The sequence below is a fragment of the Sapajus apella genome, unplaced genomic scaffold, assembly GCF_009761245.1.
Source record: "Sapajus apella isolate SASKATOON/1434 unplaced genomic scaffold, GSC_monkey_1.0 scaffold4, whole genome shotgun sequence".
NCBI classification, from domain to species: Eukaryota; Metazoa; Chordata; class Mammalia; order Primates; family Cebidae; genus Sapajus; species Sapajus apella.
The window spans coordinates 38,260,917-38,283,544 of NW_022436944.1; the positions used below are offsets into that span (position 1 = coordinate 38,260,917).

Sequence of the window (22,628 nt, forward strand, 5' to 3'; positions counted from 1 at the left end):
AAAAAAAAAAAAAAAAAAAAAAAAAGATTTCCTATATATACTAAACATTGCTCAAAATTTAATATTTATTGTGATATGCCAAGGACTATGCTAAACACCTGACAAACCAAAACCAACCATAACTAAAATAACCCAGCACAACAGCAACAACAGACTTGGTGCACTGTGAAAACCTAGATATAAAAAAAACATGTGTGACTTGTTTGAGAGACCTAAATGGCAAATCAAGATGCACAACATATTCCTGGATAGGAATGCTCATTATTGGGGAGATATAAATTTTCTGTCAAGTAACCGGTACATCTAATGCAAATCTAATAAAAATTCCAAGGGATTGTGAAACTAAAGTTTCTGAGAATATGTACAATTTTTAAAAGAATAATTACATAAAGGAAATAGGCCTGTTATATAGAAAAACAATGAATCCTGTTACTTAAAACTATAAGGTTTGTGTAAAGAGAGACATACAGATCAACAGATTAAAACTAAAACCTAAACAAATCCATAAGTATATCAAAGTTCAGTACATGTTAAGGGGATATTTGTTGATGGTTTGGTTATGATGAGTAAGAGAGAGCTCTCTGGTTGTGCAACTGGAAAGATATTCTTGACTAAAATTGGGAAAACTAGACAGAGAGAGACTGAATAAAGGAAGAATATAATAAATTTAATTTTAGACTCATGAAATTTGAGGATCCATCACGGAATCCAAGAAAAAAGACGTCAAATAGGTAGTTAGATATGTGGGCCTGGAGGAGGTCATAACAATGGTCTAGGCTGGATCTGTTAACTTGCGAGTCTGGCATACAAATTGGTTAATTGAAGTCATAGACACAGACTAGATTGCCAAGAGGAGGGTATAGTGAGAAGAGAAAAGCACTAGATCTTGAGGAACACAAACGCAATCAATCAGGAAAATCAAGTAGGTGTAATATCACAGAAGCAAAGGCAAAAATATATTTCAAAATGGAGTAAAGTTAAACTTAAGGTCTGAAAATGTCATCTGGAATTAACAAAGTACATTCTGTGTAATATGAGGTTATAGATTCATGATGCTAAGAATTCAAATAAAGAATTAAGATTTCAAAACAGTATCTTTAGAAAGGGCTTATATACATAAAAATTTTAAAAGAAAATGAGAGAAGACAAAGATATTTTTAAAAAGGAGTCTGGAAGGACATATTCAAATAAGAAACAATGGTTATTACTGGAGAAAGAATTACAGGTGGTTTTTAACTTCATACATTTCTGTTTTGTTTGACTATTTTAGCAAAAACATGGAGTACTTGTACATTAGTAAAAAATAAAGATTATCTGGAAAAGTAAATTGGAGGAAAAAAACAACCTCTCCAGACATTGCCTTGTAAAAGTATTTTTATCGTTATTTAAAAGTTGAAAAACTTTACAAAAGTCCTCACAGACCTACTATATTCTCTTACATGATAGCCAAACCTTATAAAGTGAAATATTTTTATTCATTTATAACAAGCATTTATTACACTTCTATTATGAATCAAGTCACTGTGCTGAAAACACTGGAGTCAAAAATGTAAGTACCTCTCTTAAGCTGCATGGGCTACAGTTTAGTAGAAAACAAACATATAAACAAATAATTATAATTCAACATAATTAGTATACACACAAAGTGACAATGAATGTACAAGCTAAAATAATTTACCAGAGAAATAAATTTGAACTGATTCTTGAAGAAAGGAGGAGGTAGGCGTTCTAGGCAAGGTCATATGATTCAAAAGGAACAGAAAAGCCAAAGCAGAAAGATATACAGCATGTATAAGAAGAACAAGTACTTCTAATATATTTAGAATCTGCATTCACCCATGCTACCCACCATGCTAGATGATACCCTATGTATGCCCCACCACTACTGCTGAGTATCTCATCAAATCCTCACCTCTCTCTTAAGTATTCAGCATAGACAAATGGCTATCATATTTTCCTGTATGTTAAAAACAAATCAGCATCGAGACATCAAATCATGATGATCTGAACATCATGCTTACAGATTAATTTTGAACCTGTCACAATACACAGTAGTCCCATGAGTGGAAAAAAAATTAGAAGAAAAAAATAAAATGACCCCTAAATCAAACATACCATATATTCATTTTTGTTGTGCTTTTGCAGACAGAAAAAAAAAATGAAAGCTGAGAACTCTAAAGTTAGCTCTACTAGTTTTTTTTTTTCTTAATCTCCGTTCTTTAATGTTTGAAATAATTAGTATTTAGTTGTTATTGTCCCGATACTTATTACTCCTAAGACCTTTTCTGGGGAGCCTTACATGTCTGAGAAACTAGATTTAATGAAAGCTATTAATTTCTTTAAGACACTGTCTAAAAGCATTGACCGCAGATCACTAGGAGATCAGTCCTACAATCATCTTTTCCCAAACTGTCACTGCCTCAGCAACATTTCTCCAAATCACATTAGCTGTTCATTCAGTAATAGTTTTTGAGTACTATGTTTAAAGTCCTTAAGGAGTATCAGTTAACTGATTATGTTGGTTGAAACCAGCATTAAGTAGTAAGACTAATTCATCAATCATGACATTTTCCCAAATATTTTTCATTTATTGCTATTTTAAGAAAAGAAAGACCATAATAATTACAGAAAAAGTAATCAGTACTACAATTTTCTTTGAAAAAGTTAAATATACACATGGCTGGCTGTTGAAATAAAAGTCTTTCCAAGGGCAAAGTGATAGGCTAGGAGTTAAAAAGAATCAACTGCAAAGAAAACCTCATTTTTATTTTCAACCGCTGTTTCTGTTAATATCACCAAATAGCCTTTTATTTATATATTTATTGCCTCATATAAAGCAACACAACTGATGTATACAATATTTTGCATGCTTTAACAAAAAGAAATAATCTTCTCGTTCCTTTATAAAAGATAACTTTTCAAATTAGAGTAATTTACATGCTTTAATTTATTTCTTTTTGTGAAAATTATGTTACATTTGAAAAACTATGCCAAAGGAAATAGAGTCCCACATTTCACACAGGGAAGAAATGTTAAAAATTTAAACTTTCAACCTAAGACTACAAGGTATTCTAAGTGAAATACAATATTTTCCTCCAAATATTCTCTTTAATTACCATAACTATACTGCAGTATCCTTCCTATAACATTACAGCACAATATTTGAGATCGCTTTTTAAGCAGTCAGTATTCTATGGAGAAAAAACATGAAACTAAAGCCACATTAAAGTGACAATTTCCTCATTCAGTAGAGAAAAAAAATCACTTAGTTCTCTTTCCTGAACAAATCAGTTTTAAAGACATCGTAATATATAGTGATAAAGATCTCAATTCTGTAACATAGATAAGCTTAAGTGCTTAATATATTCAGTTATGTGAGCATTTTGTACACACTAAGAGTTCGTGGATTACACACCTAAAAGTCTGCTATGAACATGTGTAATTACGCACTTACGTTAAAATACTACCCCACTACTAATAATTATTAATAGTTATGACACCAAAAGGCAAATTTTACTTCTAAAAACTGATAATACAAAAACAAGACAAGACATAACAACAACTAACAAAAACAAAGCTGCTTACTGAGGGTAACAGGTAACAGAGGCCACAGTTTTGAAGATCCAATATATACCAATCAGGGACCTCCTTCTAGAACAAATCTTGAAATAAATAAAAGAAGGGCTTTCTGTTTACTTTTTGCTATAAAAGACAGATAATCAATTTCAGAATAAGAACCTTAAGAGTTAAGAAATAGTAACACAAACTTACTTTTAACCTAATGACATTAAGGATTCCAGTAAATTTTAAATAAACTACTTAAGACTAAAAGCCTAAAATGTTAATCCCTCCTTCCTTTTCTCCCTTTTCCACTCCTGTTTTACTGTCTATCTCCCTTCATACATATATGCATATATACATATATAAAATTTATTCATTCAGAAAGCTGAGTAGGTAACCAGAAAAATTAATAAAATCTTGAATAAACAAACTTAGAAGCCCTTTCTATTTAGTTGACATTTACTTATTGAATATGGAAATTCTGTTGATCAACTTCACTAGACACTAGAGACTGCTCTTATTTTGGTAAACAAAGAGCCTAGTCTTTTTGTTAAATTCAAAACTCAGGGAAGGAATGTCTTTGAAATAAATAAGTAAATCATCATCCTATTATTTTCCTATCCTAAATCATAATTGTATATACATATATAAAACATTCCCTATGCCTACATTTTTACCCATAAATGAAATTTTGCTTCCTTAACACTGTCGTAGCAAAATGCCTTAAACTTCATACCAATTAAGTGATTTGGTAATATATATTCCTTAAATATAAAGATGCCTGAAGTAATTCATTTTGTTTCTAAATAGACATCTCTCATCTCTGACTTTTTATGCTCAATATTTCTTAAGAGTCCACAAAAGAATAATTACCAAAATTAGTGAAATGTTTCACAGTCCTTATTTGGGAGAATAACCTGACTAAAGCAGACCACTCGCTAATAAAGTGCAACTTAATAAATCATGTGGAATCTTATTTTGTTCAAACCCTTACTAACTCCTAGCACCATCTGTTACCATCAAAACTATATGACAAGATATGATATATAATTAATAGGTAAACAACAATCTAATTAAAATGGACAAATACTCCATGTTCCTGCCATTTGGGAGCTCTAATTACAGACTAAATTTTAAGCTTGAATTAAATATTTAAGCTGGAAAATTAACTTTCCTTCTCGAGCCTTGAATACATTAATACAGATATGTGAAGCGACTTCCTGATGGGAACTTAAACATGTAATTTAGTTTCATCAAAGCAGTTACTAATTGTTAAGCAGCAGTACCTTACCATATGTACACAATAGCTATTTAGAGCTGAAAAGGTGGTTCTAAAGCACCCCTCTGCAACCCTTTCCTGACATAAATATAAAATGTATATACAGCACAGCAGTTAATACTACACATTGAAAATAAATTACCTAGTCTTCAGTCTTTGATGCTTTCTGAAGACAATTAGAAATTGGTCTAAATAAACAAAATCTATATATGACAAGGAAAGAACCACACAAGTATAAAAGACCAAAAGATATTCAAGAATAAGCATCCAGGTATAAAATTCTCAGGTTACACAAAACTAGCTAAAAACCCTGACCTACTGAATCAAAATAACGAGTTAAGAGTATACTAATTCTGCTTTCCATTCTAAGTCTTCTCTTTGTGGAAAATCATAGGCTTTGATAATAATGTTCTAGAAAAGATTTAGAATGGCAACGTAAAGGTGAACACCCTTCTACATTTTTCATTTATTTCTGAACGTAGGAGGAATAGTATTTCAGAACAAATGGCTCTAACAGGCAACTGTTTAAGAAAAATTCTCTAAGAATATATGATATACATATATTTTCATTACTAATTTATATTTAGCAAATGAATGACAGAGAGGTTGCTGAAGAAAGGTATATATTACTCTTAAAAATAGATTATTCTATTACTCTTTAAAAATAGATTATTCTAATTCTTTATAACCATAAAGCCTAACTGCAGGTCAACTACATTAACATAGTTTGGTTACAAAAAGAGAACATTGTCAAAGAGTTGGTGGAAACTGCTTTTGTTTATATATTAAATATTATTTTGTTAGGCATTCAGTAGTATAACCATTAGGTTTTACTAATAAAAAAATTTTCATAATTTCACAGTAAAATAGGATATTGCACTGTTTAAGATTCAAGGTCAATGACAAATATGTAAGTTGATTATACTAAATCTCCCTTGTTTGAAATTTTAAATGATAAAAAGATCTTTTAAGAAGAAAAAGGAACTTTGTGTTCTGTAGCGGCAATAGGAAATATATTTAATATTTTATAATTCATTACTGTAGTTTTAGGTTTTTGCTCGAGAATAACATTATATATAATATTAACATATAACATTATATATTGCCTGGTTTTTTCCTCCTAATATTTCCATGTATCTCTTCTATCTTAAAATTGTCCAAGCTTTACTCATCCTTGTATTTTTATTCATGTAGCTATATAGCATTTGGTATTCCTAATAAAGTACTCTCCCCAACTATCTGAATACATTGAAGCATTTTAATTTCAAAAAAAAAAAAATCACAGATCTGCCCTGCATACACATAAGATGTGCTTGTACTCTTCATTAATTGACAAATTACACAGATATATGGGTTTAAATATGCCTTGTAACTACCCTAATGTTACATAAATATTTGTAGCCATATGCTGGCAAATACCCACAGAAAGAGAACAAGGGCACTCTTTGAATAACCCTTTTAAGTAAGTATTTATTTTCATGTTATTCTACATCATCTAAAAATTTGCAAACAGAGAATAATCAGCAAATATCACTGAAAGATAAAAACCCAATCCTAAAAGATTTGATAGATATACAAAATCTGGCTGGTTCACATTTAAGCATCATGGTTCTTTTCTAATATTAAATCAGTCAACTGGATGATAACAGAAGTTCCTCCATAATGCAGGCTAGAAAAGTCTATTCAATTTTATTTAAAATCTGTATGATGTAAAAGTACATGTCATGGAATTTACTAGGATGACAACTATATAGATATGAAATTCATGACATATTGATTCAACATATTGAACTGGTTTTTAAAATCAATTTATATAAATGATTATAATAGTCTATATTATGTTTAGCCCATGAGGCATATGGTAGTAAATTTGAATTTAATTTTAAATAAATTTACATAAACATAAAAAGTTCAGTAATTTTTATCCACCCTGCATATGAAACAGAGCAAATAAAAAAACAAGAGGACTGTATATTATAAATGCGCTTGAGGCTGAAGCTCAAACCAGAAATCCAACTTTATTTCTTAAAAAGGAACCAAAGGATAACTGACTTTTCTTAGGAAAAAAGAAAAAGCATGTCATCAATGGAGAAAGTACTACTGATTGTTAAGTAATAAATATTTATATATTTGTAAATATAAATACACTTTATAAATATATATACTTAGCAGTAATTATAATTTTTATCTACTATATATTCTAAAAAAGAATGCAACAAAAAAGCTAACAGTGACATGTGATATACATACTTTCACATCAAATTATCAATTAAGACATATATACAGTCCCTCCACTTTAGAGAACTTATGAACAATTTACAAAATAAAAATATTTTAAAAGGTACATCAAAAGTGTTTTTTACAGGTACCGGAAAGTCAAAGGTTCCGTCATTGGTATGAGAATGGTCCTGACTTTCCATGAGTAGAGCTCAAACTGTCTCTCAGAGACTTACCCACTATGAAACATACAGACTCTGAAAGTAGAGGCCTTGACCTTCCCTTATCCCTAGTTCTATCCAGTAAGTTAATTGGCCCATATATCCAGAAATTCTAAAAACATTAAGCAAGAACCAAGATACAATATATAAATTTGGAGTATATGGTTTCAGTATTATCAGAAGCATTATCAAATGCCTATCATTTGCCAGCAGCTTGACAGATTTTTTTTTCTCTAACGCTCAAAACAATTTACAAACTAGGCATCAAGCCCACTTCACAGATGAGGAAGCCATGGCTCACAGATAGAGTAACTTGCCTAACGTCACATAACTATAACTCACATCTCTAACTAGAAAACCTGTTTATAACACTATTTCCTACATTTTATTCTGAAAATTTTCAAACTTTCAGAAAAGTTACAAGAATGTTACAGTGAATATTCACATACCCATTACCTAGATTCTACAAATGACATTTTGCTATATGTATTTTATCACTTACCTGTCTGTATCTACTAGGTCATCCTATATTTGATGCATTTAAAGTTGCAGATGTTCTACTTTTTCAGTATTTTATTATGAATATTTTCAAATATACAGAAAAGGAGAAAAAAAATTACACTGCACACTCATATGTCTATTATCTAAAATCTTCTATTACATTTTATTATACTGCTGTATCATGTCAATCCATTTGTTCACCCTTCCATCATTCCATCTTATCATTTTAATTACTAAAGTTATTTGTTGCAACCTCTAAGTCCCCTCTACAAAGAGACAGCTACAGAAAAGGTGTTTACATGCATTTAATACTGCTATAGTCCCTTAATCAGTTAAAGTCATGTTTGGATATGCAGGTTTTTGAGGTTTTTCACTTCTCTAACGTTTCTATGAGGTGACCTTTAGAGACACAAACAGATCCCTTACAAGAGGGCAACATGCTTGACTCTCTTTTGAGAAATACAAAAGCACTAAAATATTTTCTTAGGCTGTAAGAGAAATGGAGAAAAAGAACACATAAAAAAACAAAATCCTACCAAAAAAACTGCATTTCCTGACAATGAATAGATTTAGTCAATTAAGAAACTTGATTATTACAAGTGACTCTGAAACTTAACTTGAGAGGGAAGTCACACTGTGAAAACTAAGCAACTACAATACCTTTATGCTTTTTCATGGTATTTATAGCTATGATTCTGTGATGCATACATATAATTGTCATTTTGTGCTGATAACATTTTATTCTCGATTCACACGATGGGATGTCAAAATATCACTATTTCCTGTAGCTCAGCTATTAATCTTAAACTAATATACCACTTTATCATCACAATTCTCTCTAACCTTAAGTTCTCTTATTCCTGAACTCTCGGTACAAACACTTTCAAACTCATTGAAAAATCTAGTTCTTTGACTTCATTTAATTTAAATCTCTTATTCTCCTTCTAGCTTCATTTCCTAGACTCTATGAGCTACTATTTCAACTAATGTCTCACCAGTCCATTAATCTCTCTTTCGCCCATGTTAATCAGGTCCTGAAAACCTCCCAACAGTCACAATCTCACACACCTTCTCTTACTCTATACCTAATTTCCTGAAAGGAGAAGAAATAATGCACCAACAGAAATTCATTCCATCTTTGACCCTTTTACCCAACTAAAACACCTACATCCACTGTGGCAGCCACGGAGATATACTACTCAGAGACAAAATGCTGTGAGAAGTTACAGTCAGCTGACAATATCCAGCTTTCATACTTTCAGGATTCTCTGCAGTGTTAAGCCAAGGCCATACTCTCCCCACACTCACACAAGGCCATACAGCTCCCAGGCAATGACAGGGATGGCTGCAGGAAAACCAATCCTGCCAACACAAGGCATCTCTAATAGGTAAAATTTGCTCTGTCTACTGCACCATCCCCTCACCATTGTCTCAGCTGGGACTTTGGAAACTACATTGCAATCTGAGGTTCCTCCTCTCCAATGTGTCTTCCTTACTCCTCTCTCTCTCTTTTTTTTTTTTTTTTTTTTTTTTGAGACGGAGTTTCGCTCTTGTTACCCAGGCTGGAGTGCAATGGCGCGATCTCGGCTCACCGCAACCTCCGCCTCCCAGGTTCAGGCAATTCTCCTGCCCCAGCCTCCTGAGTCGCTGGGATTACAGGCATGCGCCACCATGCCCAGCTAATTTTTTGTAGTTTTAGTAGAGACGGGGTTTCACCATGTTGACCAGGATGGTCTCGATCTCTTGACCTCGTGATCCACTTGCCTCGGCCTCCCACACTGCTGGGATTACAGGCGTGAGCCACCGCGCCCAGCCTCCTTACTCCTCTCTTAACACAGGTGTTGAGCCTACATGAGTTGGAAGGCTTTCCCTGCTTATTCCTGCTCCCTCTCTCTCTTAACCTTCCTAAGATTTCCCCCCAAGCACTCTCCCAAGCTTCTAATTCCATCTTGGCATCTGCCTCCTGGAAGACCTGAACTGTCATGTCAAATCCACACTAATCCCTCCACTGGCAAGTCCAAATCTTTTCCACCTTTTCATACACATAGATCCAAATTTAACCATTTTAACTTGCTTTCTGTCTTGTATCATCAACCTCTCTCTCTCCCTTCTGGGCCTTTTTCACCAATATGTAAACACTTTGAAGACTCTTCTAAATGAAGAACAACAAACCTCTGCTGCCCTGTGTCCCCCTCTAACGATCAGCTCTTCAGATAATAGTAACACAGTACCTTTCACCGATAGTCCATAAGGCTTCATGTCCCATTTATATATCAACTACCTTATGGGCTGATTTTTCCTTCAAACCACTCCAATTGCTTTCCAAGGCACATTAGATAGAGATGTCAAATTCGACAAGCACTTTTGACACTTCACTTCTGACCCCTCTATTTATCACACTGTCGTGTTGTTGTCTCCGGCTCTGCATTCAGGCCAAACATTATTCATTGTTTCCTTCCTTCATCTCTTTGACAACTTTCTCTTTTCCCATCACTTGGCTTGATAGTAGTCAACTTATCCAAGGACTTCTCCTTATCTCTACCTATCATCCCTGGGCAACCTTAGATATCCATCAAATACGCTTACTCATCTTTGTTCTCTCAGTGCCAAACACCATGCTTGGAAAATGCTTAGCAAATAATTTTTAAATAAGTTCATACCAACATTTATGTTAGTGATTCCAAGTACATATCTCTTACAGTAACTTATCTTCTGGCCTTGAGAAATCCATACATTCAACCATCTCCTATCTTTAATCAGTAAGATGTCCAAACAGAAGTCATCCTCTTTCAAACTGCTCCTCTTGTATTCTCTTGCAGGGATGGCATCATCAACCAACCACTCCCACAGGTCAAATGCCAGTATTTCCTTTCTGGTCTTCTCAGATGCAATCAACCACTAAATCTGGTCAATTTAGTCCTTTCTTCTCCCTTACCTGTAACCCTGACTTAATTTAGTATAAAGTCTCCTTATAAGTATCTGAGCTCTTGAATTTTGCCTCTCATCTTAATTGCTAAATTTCACTTAAATGCTCTAACATTCAAATCTGATCCCACCTCTCCTTGGCTTAAATTTCTGCAGTAGATCACAATGACTAGCACTGCAATTTGAGACTATTTCTACTGTTCATTCTTTGTTCCTCTTTTAGGGGGAAAAAAAAAAAGCCCAAATTTTTGGTATAACCCACAAGACTCTTCAAAAATCTAGACATTGTATCTATAGTATCAGGTGTCATTCTTACTCAATTTGCAAACCCAAACTACTTGCAGTTCCTCAATACACTGTTGACCTCCATAGTCCCAGAGAAGCCTGAATTGCTACAGGAACAACAAGTGAAGACCACACTGGAAACATGCTAACCAGAAAGAGCCTCAAACATTATAACAAAAGACAGAAATATTTAAACACAAACACCCTTTCTTGTTCCATATTTCTCATACTTAATATACTCCATTAAAAACTTCCAACATCCCAGGTGCAATGGCTCAAGCCTGTAATCTCAACACTTCAGGAGGCCAAGGCAGGGGATTGCTTGAGTCCAGTAGATTTGAGACCAGCCGAGGCAATATTCTAAGACCCCCATCTCTACAAATTTTTTTTTATTAGATAGGCATGGTGGAATGCACCTGTAGTGGAGGCTGAGGTGAGAGGATTGTTTGAGTCCTGGAGGTTGATGCTGCAGTGAGCCTTAATCACAACATGCACTCCAGTCAGGGTGACAGAGTGAAACGTTGCCTCAAAAGAATGAATAAATAAATAAATAATAAAAATTCTGAATTACATATGCTACTCAAAGAAGCTTTTCCATTTACAAATTCAAGCCTCCCTTTCTTGGAAAAAATTCACAAATAACATTTTCACCTGAATTTTGGTTTGATTAGGCCAACAGTGTCATACCACCTACCCCGCAGTGTTTCAGAGACTAGAAGGCACTCTAGCCTCACCACTGGTAGGGATATCACCTCTGTGGCATTCCAAAAGCCACTTCCAGTCAAACACAAGGAAGGAAAGGGATGCTGGAAAGACGAGCAGCAGGAAATAACCTGTCTGGCTGGGAACTACCAGTAAGGTTATCCCTATGATAGGGAGGATTTGTTCTTTATGCCATGAGAATATAAGAAAAGGACATTAACTTTTCTTGCAAGTTCTGTACTCAGTTCAGAATTTACTTTAGAGGGTAATATACACCAACAAACTATGAATGTAAATGAGACAGAGAATGAACCAAAACAAAATAATGCAAATTCTCCAAAAATATAAGCAACATTTAAACCAAATGTACAGTGAGTATCAACATGACTGGTAGTTCAATTTCATTCAAAAACTGATAAACATTCAGAAATTAAATTCCTGGCTTTGTAAACATAATGAATATGTAAATATTTTAGGTTAATGTATTTTTCCCATCAAGTGCTTTATGCAAGAAATTTTTCCTCAAAGTTCCATTACTGACAAATTCCAAAATGTTCAGTTACTAAGAATAGAACTCTTTATTTTTCCTCATTTATTTTGATACTCATAGCCATCCCTTAAATTGACTATTCTTGGATTTTAACATCCAGTCCTCCTAGAAATTTTACATTTTGCTGAAGAAAAAGGAAATACATACACATGTGTTTAAAATTGTATTGCTTTTAAATTGATCTCTACAAGAAATTCACCTCAAGCTTAAAAAAATAATGAGGGGTGAGAGGTGATGGAGATTTTAAGAGCATGAAGAAAGTAAGAATGGCCAAGAAGTGAGGCAGTAAATTACAGATTTCAGTCAATTCTAAGCACTGGATAATTTTAATTTAGAAAGAAGGTCTTAATTTAGTTATAACTATAATATTTAAAATAGCACAATATACCTTAATAGAGAATCTGGATGGTTGCATTTTTGAAACAAGCAACAACAGAAAAAAAAAAATCCTCTCCTTATGTTGCATTTATTCAATTTGTGGACTCCTGCTGCAGGTGGTCCTTGAGACAATATCACTGAAGATTTCTAAAACAAAATGGATAAATATGGCCATTTATTTAAAATCCAGGCAGTTTTTCAAAACTGTATTTCTATTCATAGTGCCCAATTATCTACAAGGTATACACAAGGTGTAAGACAAGCTATTATGAATGATTGATTGATTTTTTTAAGAAAAATACTAGAACATATATACACAAAATGAATCTTATCTCCCTTCAAAATGTATTTTGAGCAGTTAGACATCAATTCCACTATAGAAGTTTCAAAAACAGGCATTCCAAAAGTACTTTGATTGATGGATTATGTGTACATCTTCCCAAGGGGAACACTTCAAAATAAGTAACACAAATTTTAATAAATAAGTGCTGATATATTTATTAAGAATTTGCCTAATTTATATTCACATGTAATATAGGAAAAAACTGTAAAAGACACAAATTTCTCTGAACAAATTAATTTTCATTTGAAATTTACACATTTAAAAGGAATCTTTTCTTGCCACCCAATAATAAGAAAAACGAAATTGGTAAGGAATAGATAGGTAAGTATTATAAAATCAAGAATAAAAGGCTATTATATTTACAACTCTTTGAAGGGAGGGGCGGGGAATCATACCTACAGCAAGCCCTCTATCACAGATATTGAAGGCAGTCTTTAAAGTCTGTGTATAAAAATTTCTCGAGTTTTACAAAGTTTTACTTTCATCTTTTACTTTAAGCGGTAGTGTCTGCAAAAAGCGATTCCAACTAATAAACAGCAATTCACCAAAAATGCAAAAGCAAACTACTATCAATTTACATTTTAGTACTTTAATGACAGTAACATTTACTCTGATCAGTGCAGTGTTTTGAAATAGATATAATTAAAAACTAACTTTTAACTTGGAATTACTGTATCAGTGCATCTAAGTAAACACACACACAGAAGCATTTTTAAATATATAGTCTTTAATTCATCTTCATCTCAAAAACTCTTCCCACCTCTGTATTTAGAAATTTCTAAAAACTTCTCTGAACTAATTTTCATTTGAAATGCACATATTTAAAAGGAATCTTTGCTTGTCTTTCAATAATAAGAAAAATGAAAGTGGTAGGAATAGGTGGGTAAGTATCACAAAGCCAAGGATTAAAAAGTTGTTATATTCACTACCCTTTGATAATTAAATTTTTTAAAGTTTCTAAATACCTTTTCTGCTTATTTATTATGAAAGAGGTAGAAAGCAAATACTCTGACCACAAACCCTGAATGTTCAATGCCTTCAACCAAACTACTGCAATTAATATGAAATTCTAAATACAGAATATAATGCCACATAAATAGTATAACAGCCAAGTACTGTCTTAGAAGCCATATGTTTTTTCCCATTGTTCAAAAAAAAGAGATGACTTCCCGTCACTTATGTTTCTGATTAGCAAGGTGATTTATGCCACAATCACTAAAAATGCCAGCAAGTGAATGAGAAAATGCATAGTGACTGCACCAGATGTGCACAATAAACAGGAATCCCATTGTAATCTCTGGTACTTAGTTTATATGAAGGTAATGTAGGAAACACTCTTGGATATGGCAAAGTCACTCTTTTTTTACATTTGACTATAAATGATACGAAATAAATTGTGTGTTTTATACTTTATGGCATGCATACATTGATAAATTAGGTACCGTTTTGTATCCCGACTTATCTACAAGACAAACCTGGCTAAGATCATGGGGATTAATTGCTTCAGAAGTGTGAAATGCAGCTTTTCCATTCTTTTCTGCACACTCAGTGAAGAAACAATGATTAATCACTGTTTAACTATTCTCTTGGGGATCTACAAGATTGCCAAAGCAGGACTTATCCTCATAAATCCAAAAAATACAGGTTTAGATTTGTTGCCAACAACTGAAAGAACATGAACTTAAACCCATTTGTTATCAGATTAAAATAATATCAAGGTTTTAGAACCCTACTGGTACACAATTCCCCTTAATCACTGACTTCAACAGCAAATTAGATTAACACATAAGATATAATAAAAACACATGTATTTTATAAAAGTAACAATAAACATTTTTGAAAACTTAGAAAACATCCTTGGCCTAATGTCAAGCATCATACTATTGAACTTGAGCTGACACTCCCCCTAGCTATAGAAATACTTCAATTCCTCGGTTCTACTGTGAGAATTAAAATACATGCTCATCAGGTAAAGAACATTTTAAATGGCTATCTCACATAGGAAATAACGACTTATTTTAATAAATTTTATACCACATTGCTAGAGCTGAATGGCAATTACATGGGTAAAACTATTTGCTTCCAATAATACAAATATAAATATATTAAGTCATTAGAAGACAGAAATTGCAAACTCCAAACTTCTAAGCCTAAATAATGCAAAAACCCAGATGTACCTAAGAGCAGAGGTTTCAAATATATTCCAAATAATTTGGGCTTTCAAAAAACTTCAGCCAATGTTTACCAGTACACTGAATAAAGTAAGTAACTCTTTAAGTTAAGGCAAAGTATTGTTCATACCACTTAAAAAATGTGGGGCACATATTTTTAAGAATTGAAATCTTATTCTGTCTCATTAATGAGTGTAATGTTAATGGAATAACTGTCAAATCATTACAAATTAAAAAATTTTTAATTTCCTTTAAATGGGTCAGCTGTTCACACCACAAACTAGTACAAACACAAATACTCCTTAAGTGGGAATAATCTGAAGTAAAAACTTCAAATATCTATGTAAAACAGAAATATCTAATAAATGTGGTTTGCACAGGTGAATGGAAATCAGAAATACAGCCATCTTTCAACTACTATGGGTTTTCTAAATGTCTGATTATATGTTCATATAACTTCTCCTTTTCAGTCTATCAACCTTCCTGCTACTTCTTTCGGGTGTACTAAGTGCCACAACAGACTACCAGAACTGCAAGGAAAAGGAGGTGAAACTGTTGGTCAATTTCACTGTTCATTAAGCCCTTGTAAAAGTGAGTAAGAGAAAGAGAAGGTGAAACAGATTTTGTATTTTCCACATTTCGCTTTTATCTAGGGTTGGCTGTCTATCACAAAAGTGATAGTCACTATATGTGAAAACCTAAAAACATTCACAATCAATTTGGCCAAAAAAAAAAAAAAGGAGAAGAAGAATTTTCCTCATATCATCCAATTTAAAAAGCAAAACTTCTTATAAAGGAGAAATTATTTTAAAAGTAATTATCTAGTTAGCTGAATACCTGCCATAAGTAAATGGTTAATAACTGAAAAGATGAATTCAGATTGATTTTACTCTCAGAGCTGCCAACATTGCAGGGACTCTTTAAACAATTATCTTTTCACCTTTTCTCTATATTCCCAAATATCTTCTCCACTTAAAAATTTTCAGTTCAATTAAAAATACTTAAGAAGAATCAACTTTATATGTGTTACTCAAAATACATCACTAATAGAAAAAAATCCATAAAAATAATGGTTTATTTTGTTCAACTTAGAAAACTGTTATGATGGGTTTGGAGGTCCAATGATGAACATAAATAGCAGCCTGAATATGCACATATCAGAAGATAGCTGGTATTTTTGCAAACAAGTGTGTGTTCACAAAGGAAAACTCATTGCAAATGGTTTATAGGTCAGTAACCTAACCACAAAAACCAGGCTCTAGATGTTAAAATGGTAACTCACTGGAGAAATGTATATGTGAAGCCAAGTGAGGAAGATAAATTATAAGATGTTAAATAATTAGGTTCTAGCTTATTGCATTCCCATTTTAGCAAGAATAAAGTTCTTTCTCTTTTCCTTTTGGAGAAAGAACTTTATTCTTGCTAAAATGGGAAAGCAATAAGCTAGAACCTAAATTTAGAGGGAATTAAAATAAGGTTATAAGAGGCCTAAGACATCTTATTTCTAATTATTACTTCATAACAGCAGGTGCTTCCAAAGACAGAATGCAAAGTAAACTGGCCAAGTATACTGACTGTTAGTAAACGTGTCTTAAGTGGACAAGCAAATGTACAGATGTATAGGAAGTATTACTCAAAAGATTTTCTAGCTTAGCAAGCAAGGAAATTTTGCCAGGTTTTAGGGAAAAGTGGGGAGTTGTAAAAAATTGAAATTAGTTAGTTAAACCCAAGAAGTAAATCACTAGAGGCACTACAGGGAATAGTAATTACAAGGCTGCTTTTCTTTTTGCCCTTGTAACTGCTCCTATACCACCTATTATCATTCTTAAACACTACAGTATTAGGGCACAGTGAACATACAACTTGAATCATGTCACTGGATACCATGAGCATTATCTACAGCCAGGGTCCCCCTTATCCATGAGGGATTCCAAGACCCCCAGTGGATGCCTGAAACCTGTTTTTTCCTGTACATGCATACAAATGATAAAACTGAATTTATAAATTAGGCACTGTTAACAGGTAAGAGATAAATAATAACCAATAATATAACAGAACAATTATTATTATAAAACAGCATAATAAAAATGATGTAAATGCAGTCCTCCCCCCACTAAATATCTTATTTTATACTCACCTATTTTCAGACAGTGGTTGACCGCATAATTAGTGGCTACGGATAAGTCAAACTTATCACTGCGGATAAGTGAAACTGCGGAAAGTAAACCCAGAAGGCAAAACCACAGATAAGAGGGAACTACTGTATCACTACAGAGAGCTGGCAACTTGAGCAAGAATGGGTAAGAAGGGCAACACTATTACAACTCAGAAGCACACCAGAGAAATAGCAGAGATCACATTATACCAACAGGAAAATGCAAGAATTCTAATGCCATTATTGTATCCCATATTTATCAAGTGTACTTAAGGGCTGAGGTGACTAGGAGAAATATGAATCATAAAGAACAATAGACACTTGGCATCCATAGATTTTTTTACAATTACAATTTTACCCTTGTTCAAGCAATCCACGACATGAAGTACTTTATCATTTTCTGGTAAGCGAATTTGAACCATCAACTTCCCAACCCGGTATAAGAAAGAATTTTGATGGCCCTGTTTCTGCTCTTAGAGTATTTGATGGTTCTCTAGAGCATTTTACAGAAATATTTACAAACTTGAAACTTTTTAAAAACAACAAGAGGTGTATAATTCACAAATGCCTATTGTAAGTCTTAATTCTATTAACAGAATTTTTTAACGACAGAATTCCTAAACTAGGAACCACTATACATTTACATACATTACATAACCTGTTAAAGAAAAAACCATAAAGGAGAATTACAGGACAAGCCTAAAGAAGTGGGAAGCAAGTAATCATGATGCTGCTTGTACATAGCACATCCGGGAGACAGCACAAAGCTCAACCGAAGGCTTTTTAACAATGGATCTGTGCCATAACCTCTGCCTTCCTTCTTACTAAGAATAAACCATCCATGCTGCTACTTAAGGTGATCTACTTATACACACTGCTTTAACAATTTTCCACTCTTTCTTGCATCATCAGTTTATTCCTCTCTATTGGAACACTCCCATTAGTATGCTGTTTCTCTCCCATTTAAAAAAAATCCTTTCTTCACTCCAACTTCCCCTTTAAGCTGCCACATGTGTTTCTCCTCCCACTCTCCCTTGAACCTAGTCCATCTTTAACTTCACCTATAAATAAGATTTTCACAGATGAGTACTCTTCCTTCCTTCAAACATTTACGTCACTTTCAGATATTCTGAAAGACAAATGACTTTTTCTCTTAACCTCACTGAGTTTTCTTCTCTAACCACCTCTACTAATTCTTCCTCTTCTCCTAACCCCTTTACTAAAGATGCCCCAAGGCTAAAATTTTAAATCTTCTCTATCTTTATCTACTGTACAGCATCAATGTTACATCTTGATATGGTTTGGTTGTCTCCCCACCCAAATCTCATCCTGAATTGTAGCTCCCATAATCCCCATGTGTCATGGGAGGGACCTGGTGGGAGGTAATCAAATCATGGCGGAGGGTTGTTCCCATGCTGTTCTTGTGATGGTAAGTCTCATGAGATCTCACAGTTTCATAAAGGACAATTCCCCTGCACATGCTCTCTTGCCTGCGTAATGTAAGACAGGCTCCTCCTTCACTTTCTGCCATGACTGTGAGACCTCCCTAGCCATGAAGAACTAGAAGTCCATTAAACCACTTTTTCTTTATAAATTACCCAGTCTCAAATATTTCTTCACAGAGTATGAAAATGGACTAATACATACCTTTAAATACCATCTACAATTAACAGCTTCCACAGTTCTTCCTTCATCTCAGACCTCTTTTCCTGAACTCTGGACCAATGTGTCTAACTGCTTCCTTGAGCTTTCTACCCAACAGACGTCTCAACTTAACATATTCAGAATGAAACTCCTGATCCTCTCCCCCAAATGTACTCCTTTTATCATATAATCTTCCCCTCCTTTATTAAATGAAGCTCTCTATATTTTCTGTAATTCAGGCCAAGCACTCTTGGAGTCATTCTTAACTCATCTCTTTCTTGCATAACTCAAATCCAATCCAATAGCATATACTGTTATTCAAACCAAAATTATCACCTTGAATCTTCTACATGGTCTCTCTGCTTCTGTCCTTGCTCCCTGAAAATCTATTCTCAAACTGGCAGCCAGTATTTCTTTTAAACTACAAAGCAGATGATGACACTCGCTAATGGCTCCCTATCTCATTCAAAATGAAATCTAAGTTCTTAAAAGACCTAGATTCCCAGTTACACTCTATTTACTCCCCACTACTCTCTACTCACTTTGCTGCAGCCACACTGACCTTGAGGCTGTTCTGTGAATGCATCATTAATATTCCTGCCTCAGGACCTTTGCGCTTGATGATCCTTCAGCTCACTCTCTCACCTCCTTGAGGTCTTTACTCACATGCTACCTTATCGGTGAGGCTTTCCTTGACCACCCTATTTAAAACTTCCACTCTTCTCCCTATACTCCAAACTCTCTCTCTCTGACCAGCTGCTTTATTTTCCTTCACAGAGTCACTATCTAAGGTGCTACAGATTTTATTTATTTATCCTGCTGGTTATCAACTTCTCCACCCTGGATGTAAGCTTAATCAAGTTAAGGATTTTTATCCATTTTGTTTTCAGTGTGATAACTCCTAAAACAGTCCTCAATGAGTAAGACCAGCTTCAAATTTCTCAGGAAGAATGACGGATAGTAGAAAAAAATTAAAGCAAAGCTTTCAAAGTTCAGAGGAAAATCATTTTAAACTAGAAACATATACCCAGCTAAATTATCAATCAACTGTTAAAATAAAATTAAAAATTTTTCTAATATGCACAACTCAGAAAATTCATGGATGACGACAAAAATGGGATACAAAAAGCAGTACAACTAACTCAGTAGTATAGTGAAAAGAAATCTCAGAAAGACATGCCAGCAAAAGGCCAAGGAAGTTCTGGTTTAATTTAAATAGAAGGTTAAGGTTGAGAAATTTCTTCAAAAAGAGTGTAAATAACTTTACGCAAATGTTACTTTATGATTTAAGAGCCCAAAAGTACAACTATGGTGCACTATCAAAAAAAAAAAAAAAAATACAGGCATAAATCTCTCATGAGCAGTAAACAAAAAGAATGGCAATTTAAAACTCTGATTAAAAAAATTATACATATGCCAAAAAAATGATAAATATGTGAAAGAAAATACATGATTTTGAGCAAATGAAGAAAGAAACTTTTACTGTGGGAAAAATATGTCTACTGGTCAGGTAATTCTGGAGAGAAAACAGAACCAAGTGATATTCTGAAATGATGCATAATCCCTATATGATCAATGTAATTGCTAAATAACAAATAAAATATGGACCAGGCATGGTGGCTCATGCCTATAATCCAGCACTTTGAGAGGCCAAGGCAGGTGGATCACTTGAGCTCAGGAGTTCAAGACCAGCCTGAGCAGCATGGCAAAACCCCATCTCTACAAAAAATACAAAAAGTAGCTAGGTATGGTGGCTCATGCTGTGGTCTCAGCTATTTGGGAGGCTGAGGTGAGAGGATTGCTTGTGCCTAGGAGGCAGAGGTTGCAGTGGGCTGAGATCATACCACTACACTCTGGCCTGGGAGACAGACTGAGACCCAATCTCAAAAAAAAAAAAAAAAAAACCACACCGAAAGAAATTAATTAAATACAGAAGAAATATATTATTTCTCTACTTTGTTAAAAGTCATTTATCAGTAATCATAAGATATCCTGATAATCAAAAATATTGAAAATAATAAGTGTTAGCAAAACATAGAGAAAGTGGAACCTGGCCAGGTGCAATGACTCACGCCTGTAATCCTAGCACTTTGGGAAGCTGAGGGAGGAGGAAAGGAGGAATGCCTGAGCTCAGGAGTTTGAGGCCAGTCTTAGCAACATGGAAAAAACCATCTGTACTAAAAATACAAAAAATTAGCCAGGCTTGGTGGCATGCACCTGTAGTCCCAGCTACTCGGGAGGCTGAGGAAGGAGAATCGCTTGAACCTGGGAGACAAAGGTTACAGTGAGCTGAGATCGTGCCACTGCATTGCAGCCTGAGCAACAGAGCAATACTCTATCTCAAAGAAAGTAGGACCCTCATACATTGCTGACAAGAATGTAAAATGATGCAACTGCCATGGGAAACAGTTTGGTGGTTCCTCAAAAAGTTAAATATGGAATTACAATATGACCTAGCAATTCCACTCCTAGGTACATACTCATATGAACAGAGAATAGGTACTTGAACACGTTTATAGCAGCACTATTTAGAGTAACCAAAAAGTGGAAGCAAACCAAATGTATATGAACGAATAAATGGATAAACAAATGGAATAGCATTCAGCCAAGAAAAGTAATGAAGTAACAAGTGCTACAATGTGAAAATTGGAAATATTATGTTAAATGAAAGAAACCACCCACAAAACATCACGTCTTATATGGTTATGTTCATATTAAATATACAGAACACATAAATCTATAGAGATGAAATACAGATTGAAGGCTGTCAGAGCCTAGGGCTAAGGCAGAATGAAGACAAACTGTTTAACAGGTAATACTTTACTATGGCATGATGGAAATGTTCCGAACTCGATAGAGATGGAAGGTTGCAGAACACTGTCAACATACTGAATGCTATGGAATTGTTCACTTCAAAATGGTGAATTTTGTTATATTAATTTCACCTCAATAGATTACCTTAAAATAAAAGACATTCTCCTTTCAGTTCACTCTTTCTATTTTCTTATTTCCAGAGTAAAGATTTTCAAAGACGTTCATAATGTCAACCTAACTTTGGAAGGCCCTCAGAGCTAGTGTTTATGGTTTGGAGGAGGGGAGCTTATCTGAGGTTTAGCAATTCTTTAAGTTTCATTTCAGGTGGTTTTTTTCCTCTATTAAATTCAAGTAAAGCTAAATATAATAGATTTTTAAAATGGTATATCAGTTCATCTATGTATGATAGGATTCAAAATAATTTTCTTTTAATTTTTTTAAGTTAACATTTATTTTTTAGACAGATGTGGTGATTTGCTATGTTGCCCAAGTTGGTCTCCAACTCATGAGCTCAAGCAGTCCATTCACCTTGGCTTCCCAAAGTGCGAGGATTAGAGGTGTGGGCCACCATGCCCAGCCTGGATTAGTGATAATTTTTATATTCTTTATGTTTTTCTATATTTACCAAACTTTTAACAAAAAATAAATCACAAAAAAAATGCCTACAATTTATTAAAAGGAGACAAGTGTTAAATAAAATGGGAATGGGTACTAGAAGAAACCACTTTGGGAAAGGATCTGGGTTATTCTAACTTGATACTCAGGATGTAAAAAGTTAAACATGTTTCAGACCAAGAATCATTTAAGGACATCAGGATGCACATACAATTTAGACAGACAAAACAAACAAGAAGAGAATAAAGAAATATACATTTTACTATA

At 33.9% G+C, this 22,628-nt stretch overlaps 1 protein-coding gene across 6 annotated transcripts in view; it reads right to left on the reverse strand.

Annotated features, from left to right (window-relative positions):
* The window catches only part of TBC1D5 (TBC1 domain family member 5), a 557,272-nt gene that overhangs the window by 392,612 nt on the left and 142,032 nt on the right, over positions 1-22,628 (reverse strand). The window lies entirely within an intron of this gene.